This window comes from Lissotriton vulgaris, chromosome 8 (genome assembly GCF_964263255.1).
Source record: "Lissotriton vulgaris chromosome 8, aLisVul1.2, whole genome shotgun sequence".
Lineage (NCBI taxonomy): Eukaryota > Metazoa > Chordata > Amphibia > Caudata > Salamandridae > Lissotriton > Lissotriton vulgaris.
Genome location: NC_141696.1, coordinates 292,453,351 through 292,465,707, shown reverse-complemented (window position 1 = coordinate 292,465,707; position 12,357 = coordinate 292,453,351).

Here is a 12,357-nt window from a genome sequence, read left to right as displayed (position 1 = left end):
GACAAACAGGTTGTGCAATCAGTCATTAGATTAAAGTGCAGGCTCAAAACTGGGATAGTATGCAGCGGTACCTTGATGTAGAAAACGTTAGGGGGTGGCCCAGCCCAATCTCCCACAGGCTCTAACAGGCGCGGATGGGCGCAGATGTGCCCGCCCTTGGCTTTTCCCTTGGCACGTGCGGTGCTGCGGGACTGACATGCACCTTATGTGCACCAATGAGGATCAGGTGGTGATGGAGCACAGAGAGTTGTGGGACATTGAGTCACTACTGGCAGTGGAGCGACTGCAGCAGCTCCCCCATCATTGCAGCAATGATGCAGGGCACACGCAGGATGGAATTATTGAAACACAAGCAGCCTCGAGTAGTTGGCCCTGCAATGATCAGCAGCCCAGCACAGCAGGAATGCAGCCCCCACCAGTATGGGACTGACACGCACCTTATGTGCACCAACGAGGATCAGGTGGTGATGTAGCACAGTGGGTTGTAGGACATTGAGTCCCCGGTGGCAGGGGAGCAACCGCAGCAGCTCCCCCCTCATCGCAGCAATGGAACTCTTGAAAAACAAACAGCCTCTGTTAGTTGGTCCTGCAAAGATCAGCTGCCAAGCACAGCGGAAATGCAGCCCCTGGCACCAGCAATTTATCTAGATCCATAGAGCACATTTGCGCACCCTCACCACCCTTCTGCGACCGAACAACACTGTATAGCTTGCTGGATTTAGCCTGCCACTGCAGTAGCCAACATCAACAGTGACAGCCCACCTCAAAACACAGCATACCATTGGCAAAACTGAAATAGGGGGATCAGGCTATGCTGCTTGAAGCAGATACTCCAGGCCCTTCTCTCTTTCACATATAGGGGCCCATTAGGATCGCGGACGGACTTGCGTCCGTCCGCGACCCCAGAGTAGGAGGGAACCTCCGCATGGCCTACGGAGGTCCCTCCTGTGCAATTAGGATGTGACCGCCACCCTGGCGGTCACATCCTCTATTTTTACCATTGCGGCGGATGCAGCTTCAAGCTGCACCCGCCGCAATGGTAAAAATGCACACATTGCATTTGTGTGCAGAAAGCGGCAGGCACCGTGTGGTGCCTGCCGATTTCTGCACACAAATGCTGGGGGGGTACCATGGGTACCCCCCATGTGCACCCCCCACCCCCCCTTCACCCAGGGGCCCCGCAACGGGCCCCTGCAGTGAAGTACCACATGCTTTTCCACGGCGGAAAAGCCGCCGTGGAAAAGCATGTTTTCTAATCCATCCTAATATGGCAGGCGGTGTCTGAGAGGCACCGCCTCCATATTAGAGCTTTTCCACCGCGGTTGTAAGCCAACCGCGGCGGAAAAGCAGCGGACTGAAACCAGGACCCACCAGCCATCCTAATGTGGCGGTGGGTGTTTGGTGGGTCCGCAGCGGTTGTTCCGCATCTTCCGGGCCGGCGGTGGCTTCCGCCGGCCCAGAGGATGCGGAAAAACCGCAATCCTAATAAGCCCCTATAGTCTGATAACCATATTAGTCTGATAACCATATTGCCTATGGCTGAATGTAGAAGTTTTGTATTTGTAAACGCACACATAAACTCAGAGGTAGGCCTATTTTGAGAATTTTCACTGCTTGAAGCATATTCTACTTGATGTTTGCACTTACTTCAGGATTCCCACTAGTTGCAAACTATCATTGTGAACCATGGTCCTGATATATCAAAATAACATTTTCGGATTTCTATATAGCGAATAACATTGAATCGCTGTTTAGAATCGTAAAATGTTATTTAGGATGAAACCAGTGTTTTAAACAGCAATTTCTTAGGAACACCAATTCACAATCTAGGAATCTGTATCATTTGCAAATAGCAAATGTTGTTGTGTATCACATCACCTAAAATGACACTGGAGAAGTGCACTAGACCACATTGTCAGAGGTAGAAGGAAAAATCCATTGCCATCCACCCCATCCTGCATCATGGCTAGCTACAATTCTCAGGATGAAGGAAATAGGAAATGTAAAAGCGATTTTAGATAACAGGAACTTGGAATTTTGACAGAAGAATGTGTTAGTGAAATGATAAACATTTGAGGAAGTCATCTGCAACTGTTTCTGAGGCTAACCAAACTACACATCTAAACATATATCCAGCAGAGGAGAAATGTGGTTGGTCTGGCAATCAGGAGTGTAGAAGAAATTTGAAAAAAATAGCATGACCTATGGTCACACACAAAGCAAACACTTGTGGCAAGAAGACAATTTGCTGCACGCACTGGAGGAGGACCAAGTATTGACCCTCCACCAACACTCCTGTAGCAACGGATAGAATTAACTTTCCAGTCAGAGGCAATGATTGGTGTCAGTACCATTGATTCATCTGAAAGCACTCCAAGTACCAACAGTAAGTGTTAAATCATACGTTCTGTATGTTTGTCAAAAATCAATATACCTATATATGTGTAAGACATGATACACACATGCCATTCAGTCACACCTGCATATATTAATTTATATGTGTGAAATAACTTTTGTAATGCAGTACACATTTTATTAAAGCATTGTGATCCATATAATCAAGATTATTGAATAGAATATTTGCTTCTAAGCAAGCTGTTTTACAAATTTTTATATTTGGGTTTTAGGACAAATGTGCAAAAAATTTTCTCCACACACAAAAAATGTCGTCCTTGAATGCCCCAAGATTTTCTGCGCACTAAATGCGTGCAGCCACACACTATTAGTAATGCACCTGGAAAGGCAAGATCAGGTTCTACAATCACAGAACCACATCTCCCACAATGCATAGGCCCAGCATCCCAGGGTCATAACCAGCTACACGATTGGCATCCATTTTGGATTGACCGCAGATTGTGTTAGGCGAGGATGAGGAAGGATACAGGTAAGCGTTGTCAGCGCTTCCAGCAACATTTAGGGCATAATGCAGTTTTTAGAACCATGAAATGATTTCCTTCACTGTTTCCACAGCGGACGTCATTACGCCGCCCGAGAAACGGTGATAAGTAACGCGAATAAAAGAAAAAATATTCAACTGCACGCGCTACCAAAAGGTACGTCGATATATATTTAAAAAAAACCCTCTGTTAAAACTCTTTGCCAAGCTAAGAAGTCACACTTACACATCCCCTTTGTCTCTTTAGCGCTCACGCTTTTGCGTCTGTGCGAAATTCGTTTGGTACACAACGCAAAGTCGGTGGCAGCTGAGAGCTTCCTTCAAACAAATTATTTGAAGGTACGTTCCTCCATTCATAATATACACGAAACTCGCTGTCAAAATGGTCAAATTTTGGAAGTTATTTTACTGCTTCATTCACTCTTTCAGGTGGACCCCTCCTCCATCCCTTTAGTTGCGCTGCAACAGGAAGTAAACACATAATAAAGAAGGTCACAGCACGATTAGATTCTCCGTGCCAGACCCCCGTTTCATGCATTCACTTCTTCTTGAAATTTTGGTAGGTCCAGATTCACATTTCATTCTGAGTGTTACTTGAAGTGAGGCAAGTCCTGAGTCTTAGAGATTGAAACTCCTTCTTCACTCTCTTTGTCTCCCCCACAGATAGACTGACAGCGCCCTGATGAGACTCCAGGAAATTTTTCCCTGTATTCGAAACGTGTCTGCTTGCTAAAAAGGAGTAATTGTGATAAAATCCTTTATACCAGCAACTGCTGGTTGTATTAGCGGTCATAGATTGACTTGACTCCTTTATTTTTTACTTTTCATTTCACTTGTTATTTTCACTTGTATAGACTCACTGCTTTCAATGCACATGTATAGATTTTTTTCTGTTTGAACAAATGTATTGTTTCTATGTGGGTTGTAATTGATGTAGACACTGGATTCATTCTTTAACCTTTTTTCATTTTGATTGGTTATGTGTCAAGTTGATAACACATTTGTGTAGATATAATTGTAAAATTGTCTTGTAAATACGTGATGTAGATATTTGTTTTTGTCTGCCTTTAATTACTTTTTTGAAAAAAAACTTTGAATAAATTATGAAATAACTGGTATAAATATTAGTACCTTGTCGATCTGGACAGCTAGCGTCTTCGACATTCCTTAAGTGTGGATGTAAATGTAGGTGGCTAGGCACTTTCAAGTTTTTTGTTTATTCAGATAGGGTGCAGCCTACCCACCTGTCCTTAAGGGCCTGACTCCTTAGGTTTCTCATTTTTTATAAGTTTAGCAAGCCAACACATGCTGTATGAAATATTACTGATCACTAATGAGCATATACGTTTTTCTTATCAGTAATTATTCAGTAGACATCACAAAAACATGGTAAACACTGCTAATGGGTAATTAAAGTTAATGTTCTCACACATTGCTTTTTTATTTTTTTAAATTTTATTACGTCACAGTATCAAAACAACATAATACATCACTTATTTCTGTACATCCATATGTTAATGAAATGCCCCCAAATATACATTCCAATCTTACGCTTCTGTGCACATTTTGCAGAGTATAAACTAAATTCTAAATTAAATAAATTATACATTTTAATGGCCATCGTTCAAAAGCGGGGTGGCTCTGGCTGGAGCCAATCGGTAGCGATATACAGACTAGCGACAGTCATTGCAATAACAATTAAATACCGATGTTTGTACATAGGCATCCCTTTTTCTAGATCTTTACCAATACCCAACAGCATTATAGCATGGGTAACAATGATGGATATCCCCCTAATTTCTGACAAAAATTTCTCAATGTCCATCACAAACCTAGACAGTTTACAACAGCTATAAAAAACATGAAGAGTGTCCGCATTATCCCCCCCACATCGAAAACATTTTCCATCATATCTCTCCCCCATTTTGACATCCGAGCTGGGGTATAATATAAAATGAAAATAGTTTTAAAACACTGAGTTTTCAGATTAGCAGACAATAAAGCTGTCCTAGACATTGTAATAGCTTTCTCTAAAGAGATGTCTTGGTCCCCCAACACATAAGACCATTGGATATTATGTTTCTCCAGATCATCTACCTTCAATGATAAAAAAATCTTATAGAGCACCCCTATTTTCTCCTGGTGCCTAATACTTTCAATGCATTGATTCGGGGATAACACCAAATCTTTCCGAACAAGAAAGTCCCGAACTTGTAAAAACTTTAAAAAATGTGCCTGGGCAAATTATATTGTGCAGCCAAATCCACGTAGTTGGAGAAAAGTCCCCCGGTCTCATACAAATCTCCAACCTGCAGTATACCTTTATTCCTCCAACTTAATGCAACCGAATCCCAAAAAATAGGGGATAGGATCTTACAAGCATTCACAGGGTTATAATATGTTAGCCTTTCCAACATAAGCAACTTTCCTACATTTTTCCGAACCCTGAAAGCAGCGTCCATTACTTTAAACCGGGTCCTTTTGAAATAGCTACCATCAATTTCCTTAAACAGACAGGGCCTCATCTCTTAGATTTCACTGCGTCACTTCTACGACCCTTCCTTGCGTCAATGCACCCCCCCTTGCATACATTATACCTGGCGCAGGTATAATGTGGCGCAGGGGTTTACAAAGTGACGCATCTACCTAGATGCGTCACTTTGTAAATATGGCGCAACAAGGCGCATTTTTTACGTCACTGGTGCGTCACAAAAAGAGACGCACCGGCGGCGTAAAAGTGACGCACAGCCTCATAAATGAGGCCTACAGTTCTTTACCTCAGCACCACATATCAGCTGAAAGCAAGAGGGGGCCTCGCGGCATTACTGACCTCTTCCCCACTCAATAGTACTCGCATCCTTAACAAAAAACATACATAATAGTGCAGGGTAAAATCGGGTAGTGCCCACCCCCCCCCTCTCTTGGCAAAGTCATAAACCTCAAAGCTCGTCTAGGTCTGCCGGGGGCCCACAGAAATGTAATACAAAGAGATTGAACTTGATGCAGCTGATCTTGCGTCAATTTCAAAGGGATAGATCTAAATAAATATAATACCATAGGCAAAATATTAATTTTTATAATCTTGCCCTTCCCAATCAATGTGAAATGTAGTCTCCCCCATCTTTCGAGCAACTCATTTATCCTTCCTATGGTATCCACCCAATTAGCCTCGGCCACTTCTTTGATTGATGTTCGCATTTTAATGCCTGAGTATGTGACCTCTTTCACCCGTCTCGGATCGTTGAGAGCAATATTATCCGTGCATAATATTTGCGTTTTGGCTACGTTAAGTTTATAGCCTGAAACCAGGCCAAATTCTGTTGCTAGGTGCTCCAGCTCTTTAAGTGTCGTTATTGGATCTACTGTAGTAATAGCTATATCGTCCGCATAGGCAAAAACAGAATACGGAATCTGTTGAACAACAAAAGGTTTAACTAACATACTGTTTCACAACATATCTACAAAAGGATTAATATATAAGGCAAACAATAACGGAGAGCAAGGACACCCTTGCCTGGTACCTCTATTTATTTTCACTGGCTCTGAAAGCATGCCCATAACAGCTATCCTAGCGACCGGTGCAACATACAGTACTTGTATTGCTGTCATGAACATCTTCCCAAATCCTGCACGATACATAAGATTTCACAGATAGTCCCACCCAATGCGATCAAATGCTTTTTCAGCATCTAGCAATATTAACCCAAGCTCCTGCTTTTGGACTTGAGTTATATCAAAAAGCGTAATTACTTTGTTAATATGAGAAACCGTTCAACGACCTGGTATAAATCCATGCTTGTTGGTTGAAACCAACGTGCTAATGACCTTTGCTAATCAATTGGCCAGTATTTTTGCATATATTTTGCCATCACAATTGACCAATGAAATTGGTCGATAAGATCCTGGCTGCTCCAATGATTTATCCTTCTTTTTTACAGATATTGCACTGACATATCTCCCCTCTCGCTCCTTACTGATTCTACTATTGGTGATGCATCACCAGATCCAAACCAACCAATAATAGGAGAGGAAGGTTGCTCTGATCCTGAGGCAAGTCACTCAGGTGATCCCAGCTGGGAAAGTTGAGAGGTCACTCAAGTGGACCCAACAGAATTACAACAGGAAAGCCAAAAAGTAGTCTGCTCTGCCACTAGTACAGCAACTAGTGCTACCCCAGCCACAGTGAAATCAGGCACAACAGTGATGTCAACACCTCAAACAACAGTTTGATATAGAATTGTAGAAAACACTCAGGCGGGCACAAGTTCAACGCAAGCAACACACATTCTTCTGCTGATTTTAAAAGAGTTAAAAGAAAGGGTTACAGGAAAAACAACATAAGGCCCTATGTCAAATTAGTTGTAAGGTTGGTGGCTTAAAAGAAATAATTTGTGAAGGCTTTGCAGCAAAGTCTCAAAGCTGAAATGAAATGTCACAGGCCATAGGCAGTCTGACTCAATCGTTAAATGATGGGTTTGTTTAGACCACTCAAGAGCTGCACCATTCTTTACAACAACAACAAGCTATGTCTAAATCTGTGGATCGGATTACACATGCAGCACATATGGTATGCCGACAAGCAACCAAATTGCCATTTGATGTTGAAAAGTGTAGAGTTACATAGTAGTTTCTACAATATTAAAAATGTCCTGGATGACTTACAAACCATCATTGTCACTATGCAAAGTTCAGTCTAATCAGGTGAAAGTTAGTAGGTGTTTAATATGCACAGCAGTGGCAGAGGCTACTGTTGCAAAGCAAAGAAGTGGCATAAGTAGAAAAATTGACCTAAGGTGAACACATTAGACCACTGGTCGAGAAAAAAAAAATCAAATTTTTGTGAATTATTTTTCATTTTTTGTAATTTGGTTTTATTGGTATAATACAATTAAAAAATACTTTAGTATAGGGAACATTGCTGTTCTTCATGTTTTTTATCTGTGGAAATAAAAATCTGTGATAATATAGTAAAGCCTCAATATTTTGAGTAGTCCTTCTTTAATGTTTACCATAAAAATCATTTCTTGCGTTGTCAGTTAGTTTGGTGTGCCCTGCCAACTACTGCCATAGCCCCCTTTGTCGTGGTTGTTTTCAGGTTGATGGTGGATCTTCATCAGTAATTATTATACTCAGGTTTAACTGGTATGGCCTTTCTCTCTTCTATGTTGCGAAAAAATGTGCAGGTAGCTATAATTTTACAACATGTTCCAAGTGTGGACTCCGATGCTGCTCCACTTTTATGAAGGCAAATAAACCTCTCCATCTGAATTTCAAAAGTGCGCTCTATTACTGATCTTATTTGCTTACGCGCACTATTGTATCTGTTTTCCCTTTAGGTAAGAGTTCATAACTCATGGACAAATGAGATATGCACTGTCTACAACATTTAGATAAAAGGATCATTACACTTTAAGGACACATAATGTGAACTTTATCTAATGGTTCATTTGCTATGACACTTACAAAGAGGATAACCATTTCCCAAATCTCCCCTTGTCATTTGGTTGTATACTTGAATAGCAAAACATGAAGAAGTCATGTGTACTCCCTGGGTGTTTTTCTACTAAATCGGTACTAATACACACAGCATTGCAAAACATTTGAACATTCAGTGAATACATTTTTTTCAATTTCCATACAAATACTCTGTTTCTGAAGAAGGGCATTTTGTAATATGAGTGCCATCTACATATCCTATTACATGTGGCAACTGAGCAATGGCATATACATCTTCTTTAGTGGCATTCATTTTTTCATTGCTCCTTTGAAAGGAAACATGCAAATGGATTTGAGATAAAATGGCATAAAAAAAATATGAGAAATTCTTGAAAGGCTGCTTTCTGATATCCCCCAACAGCTGCCACTAACCCCTGGTAGCTACCTGAGTCTAGACGCTGGAGAGAACAAAGCATTTGAATGTGTGTGGGTGTCACCTGGGTACACCGTGTTTGCCTTCCTAAAACTGGATTAAGTTAATTAATACCATCCAGTATGACCTGCTTGCTCATCCTGTATTTGGTAAATACCTCCTTCTCTGTCTGCTCAAAGAAAGGAACACATATCCTAAATACCCTTTCCTTTCTCTTCCTTCATCTTTGTTGTGCAGCGAGGATGCACATTCATCTCACTAGAGCATAGAGTGGAGCTATTTTAAAAGTTTGCAATGTGAGTTTCACCCCCATTTTTATGTTGCACATGGTTGTTACCTGTTTCAAATTGATGGTATTTTTCCCATGAAATTTCAATTTTTGGGGCTATTAGCAAATTGTGAATACTTAATACTTGAAAATAGCGATTCACTAATACAGAATCAGTGTTTAGAAATTGCAAAAGCCGGTCGCAAAATACAGATTCTGTAATTTTTCAGTTCTTGTGCTACTTGAATAATATGTCCTATAAAGCCTTTAGTACATTGAAAACAGCATTTTTAGAAGGTGAAAACCCAGGGGGCGTGGATCACCCCACTCTGAAAATGGGCGCATCTCAGAAAGGCACCGGAAGGCGGCGTGGATGTCTGCAGTGCGGCGACGGCCACCCTGCTTCATTGCTCGCTGTGTGACCTGTTTTTGATAGGGTGTGCACAGCAGCTGCATTTTGAGTTTTTTTGGGCCATGGGGGCCCACAAGTCAGGTTTGAAGTGACCTGTCTCTCGCCCTCAGAGCCGACTGCCATTTTGATTACGAACGGAACTAGCTCTATCCGCTGAGAAAATGTTTGGCAAGCTCCACCCTTGAAGGCTGTTCATACTTTTAAAGGCATTTCTTACATTGGAGTTTCCTATACTCTTAAAGGCATTGTCTCTTCTTCTTTTTCTCTCCTTTTTAAAATAATTTGGTTATTTTTATTAACTCCTGCAAGAAATGTTACTCTACCTCAATGGCTTTCTGACAAATTTTAAAGGACTTTTGTTCTCTCAAGCTGTTGACAGAACTATAGCACTGCATCACCATTAACAGGTTTCTAGCTGCATTTTTCTGATAAGAATATTGTGAAGACATTCAGGTTATGCTCTGCATTTCCTTTTCAATGGCATGCTCATTCTGAAATTTCTGACTGCTGCATCAGTTGTAGGAATATCTGTGGAAGAGTAATACACTGGATACACTGGATACGTGTTATGCTCATTTCTGTGTGGCTTTAATACATGGGCAGAACAAAAGCTCTTCATTCTAAAACTCAATCTCTGGTAGGAAAAATACGAAGACGTTTGCCGGCCTCGGCTGTCTCTACCGCAATGGAAAATCTTACTTCAAACGCAGGGTGAAATGTGGCCTCTTCTCATATCTCACCTGCAGGGTCATCTCATGCGCAGGTCAGTAAATCACAAGTTAAGAGGCTTAAAAAAGACCCACCATCTCCTACAAAATCTGCACCTTCAGCCTCTCTTGACTTTTTATTGGAAGAAATTAGGGCTCTGCGCCCTTTAATCAAGGACACTAATGCTAAATTGCAAACTCTCACTGAGAGTTGGTCACTCATGGAGGAGCGTTTGTCTTTGGCGGAACAACAAATCCTGCACCTTAATGGCACATCTTTTAAAGTAAACTTCTTACAGATACAAGTTCTTTGCTACAGAGACAGGTTGAAGACCTTGAAAATCATAATCTACTAAATAAGCAACGCATTTATGGTCTTCCGGAAGGCATGGAATGGGCGGACATTATTTCTTTTTTCAAATTTATTTTTACCTCAAGATTTACAATTACCGGAGAGTCCGCAACTTAACATCCAGAGAGCTCATAGATCGGGTTGTCCTCCTTCAGCTGCTTCACCTCCTGAGAGACCGAGAGGTGTCATTCTTTACTTCTTAGAGTAAACAGATTTAATGCAGGTTATATTGGCTATTTGTCGCCTTAAGAGAATCACCTAGTCTGGAAATGCCTGATAATTGACTATGCCAAAGCTACGGCAGACAGGATAAGAGACTTCCTGAGCATGAGACCTGCCCTTCGCTCCATTGGAGCCCAGTTTGGTCTTTTTTCACTGATGTTTTTCAAAGTCACTCATAATAATTTAAAACAATGACTTATGAAGATCACTTACATCCTGCAGAGCTGATGTCATGGACGCTGCTCCCTCAGTATATATAAAAAGTGACGGCTTTTTGTTGCTAAGCTTAGATGTTACCTATATCACTTTTCAGAATATGCTATGCCATTCTTGTTTTTGATGAGCTTTCTTGTTCTAGTATAACAATCCAAAGTTTTTTTTAATTAACATTTTATATCGTTCCTTTTTATCCTACAGATGATTTCTGTATGTCGTGGATGTCTTCGTTCGCCATTATTTATCACACCGCCCCTCTCCCGCGTCATGCAACTACCTCTGGATCTGACATGATGTCTTCTTGGTGTGGTCCCTGCCCAACCTTCATGAGGTTTTTGTTAGGCTTGTTATTCCTCTTGTTTGTCTGCTTACCCTGTCTGTGTTACATTATTGATCAATGTATTTTCTTTCCTGGTACAGGGTTCTCTGTCTCCTTTTTTCTCTTTTCTCCTCCTTTCTATCTTTTCTTTTCTCTCTTATTTCTAACTTTCAAACTTATCTTATTCTTTGCAGAAGATCCCTTCTTCTACATCTTCTATGGCTTCGTTGTATTTTCTTTCAATCAAAGTCTGATTGCTTTCTCCATATTGTCTGTTCACAATGGTCTTGACAATGGTTTCCTGGAATGTCAGGAGTTTAAATTCTCTGATTAAAAGACCACGTGTTCTCACCCATTTATCAAAGCTTAATGCTTGTATAGCTTTTCTGCAGGAAACTCATTAATCGGATAGTGAATGTATAAAACTGAGAAGAAGTTGGGTTGGTGAAGCTTTCTTTTCACTTGCTCTGGGGAAAAATCATGGTGTTACAATACTGTGTCAGAAGTCTTTGAAAGTTCAATTGATTTCTAAGGAAAGGATGAAGAGGGTAGATGCCTAATTCTTAAAATGTACTGGGATAAAACACCAATCTTTTTGTTCAACATATATAGGCCTAATGCACCTGATTGTATATTTTGGTCTTTAATTTCTCAGAAACTTTTGCAATATCAGGACGACAGTCTGGTTCTAGCCAGAAATTGCAATTTACTTGGTGATCCCCTTTTGGACAGACACTCTACATCGCATTACATTCCAAATAAATCACAAAAAACGTTCACACAATCTATTCAGAGACGTAATCTAACTGATGCCTGGCACTTATGCAACCCAACCCTAAAGGAATACACATTTTTCTCCCCAGTACACCATACACAATCTCAAAGTGATTATGTTTTTGTTTCACATCCCTTTACTTAATCCTTACAATCAGCAGATATTCTGATATTCGATCAGGCCCCACTTTCTGTTCATTTAGACATCGTACCCAATTCTACTCTTTTTAAAAGATGAAGATTTAACAACTCCCTACTATTGGATTCCTCTTTCTCCTCATCTTTTACAGCTTTTGCCAAAGACATTTTCCTCCTTAAACAA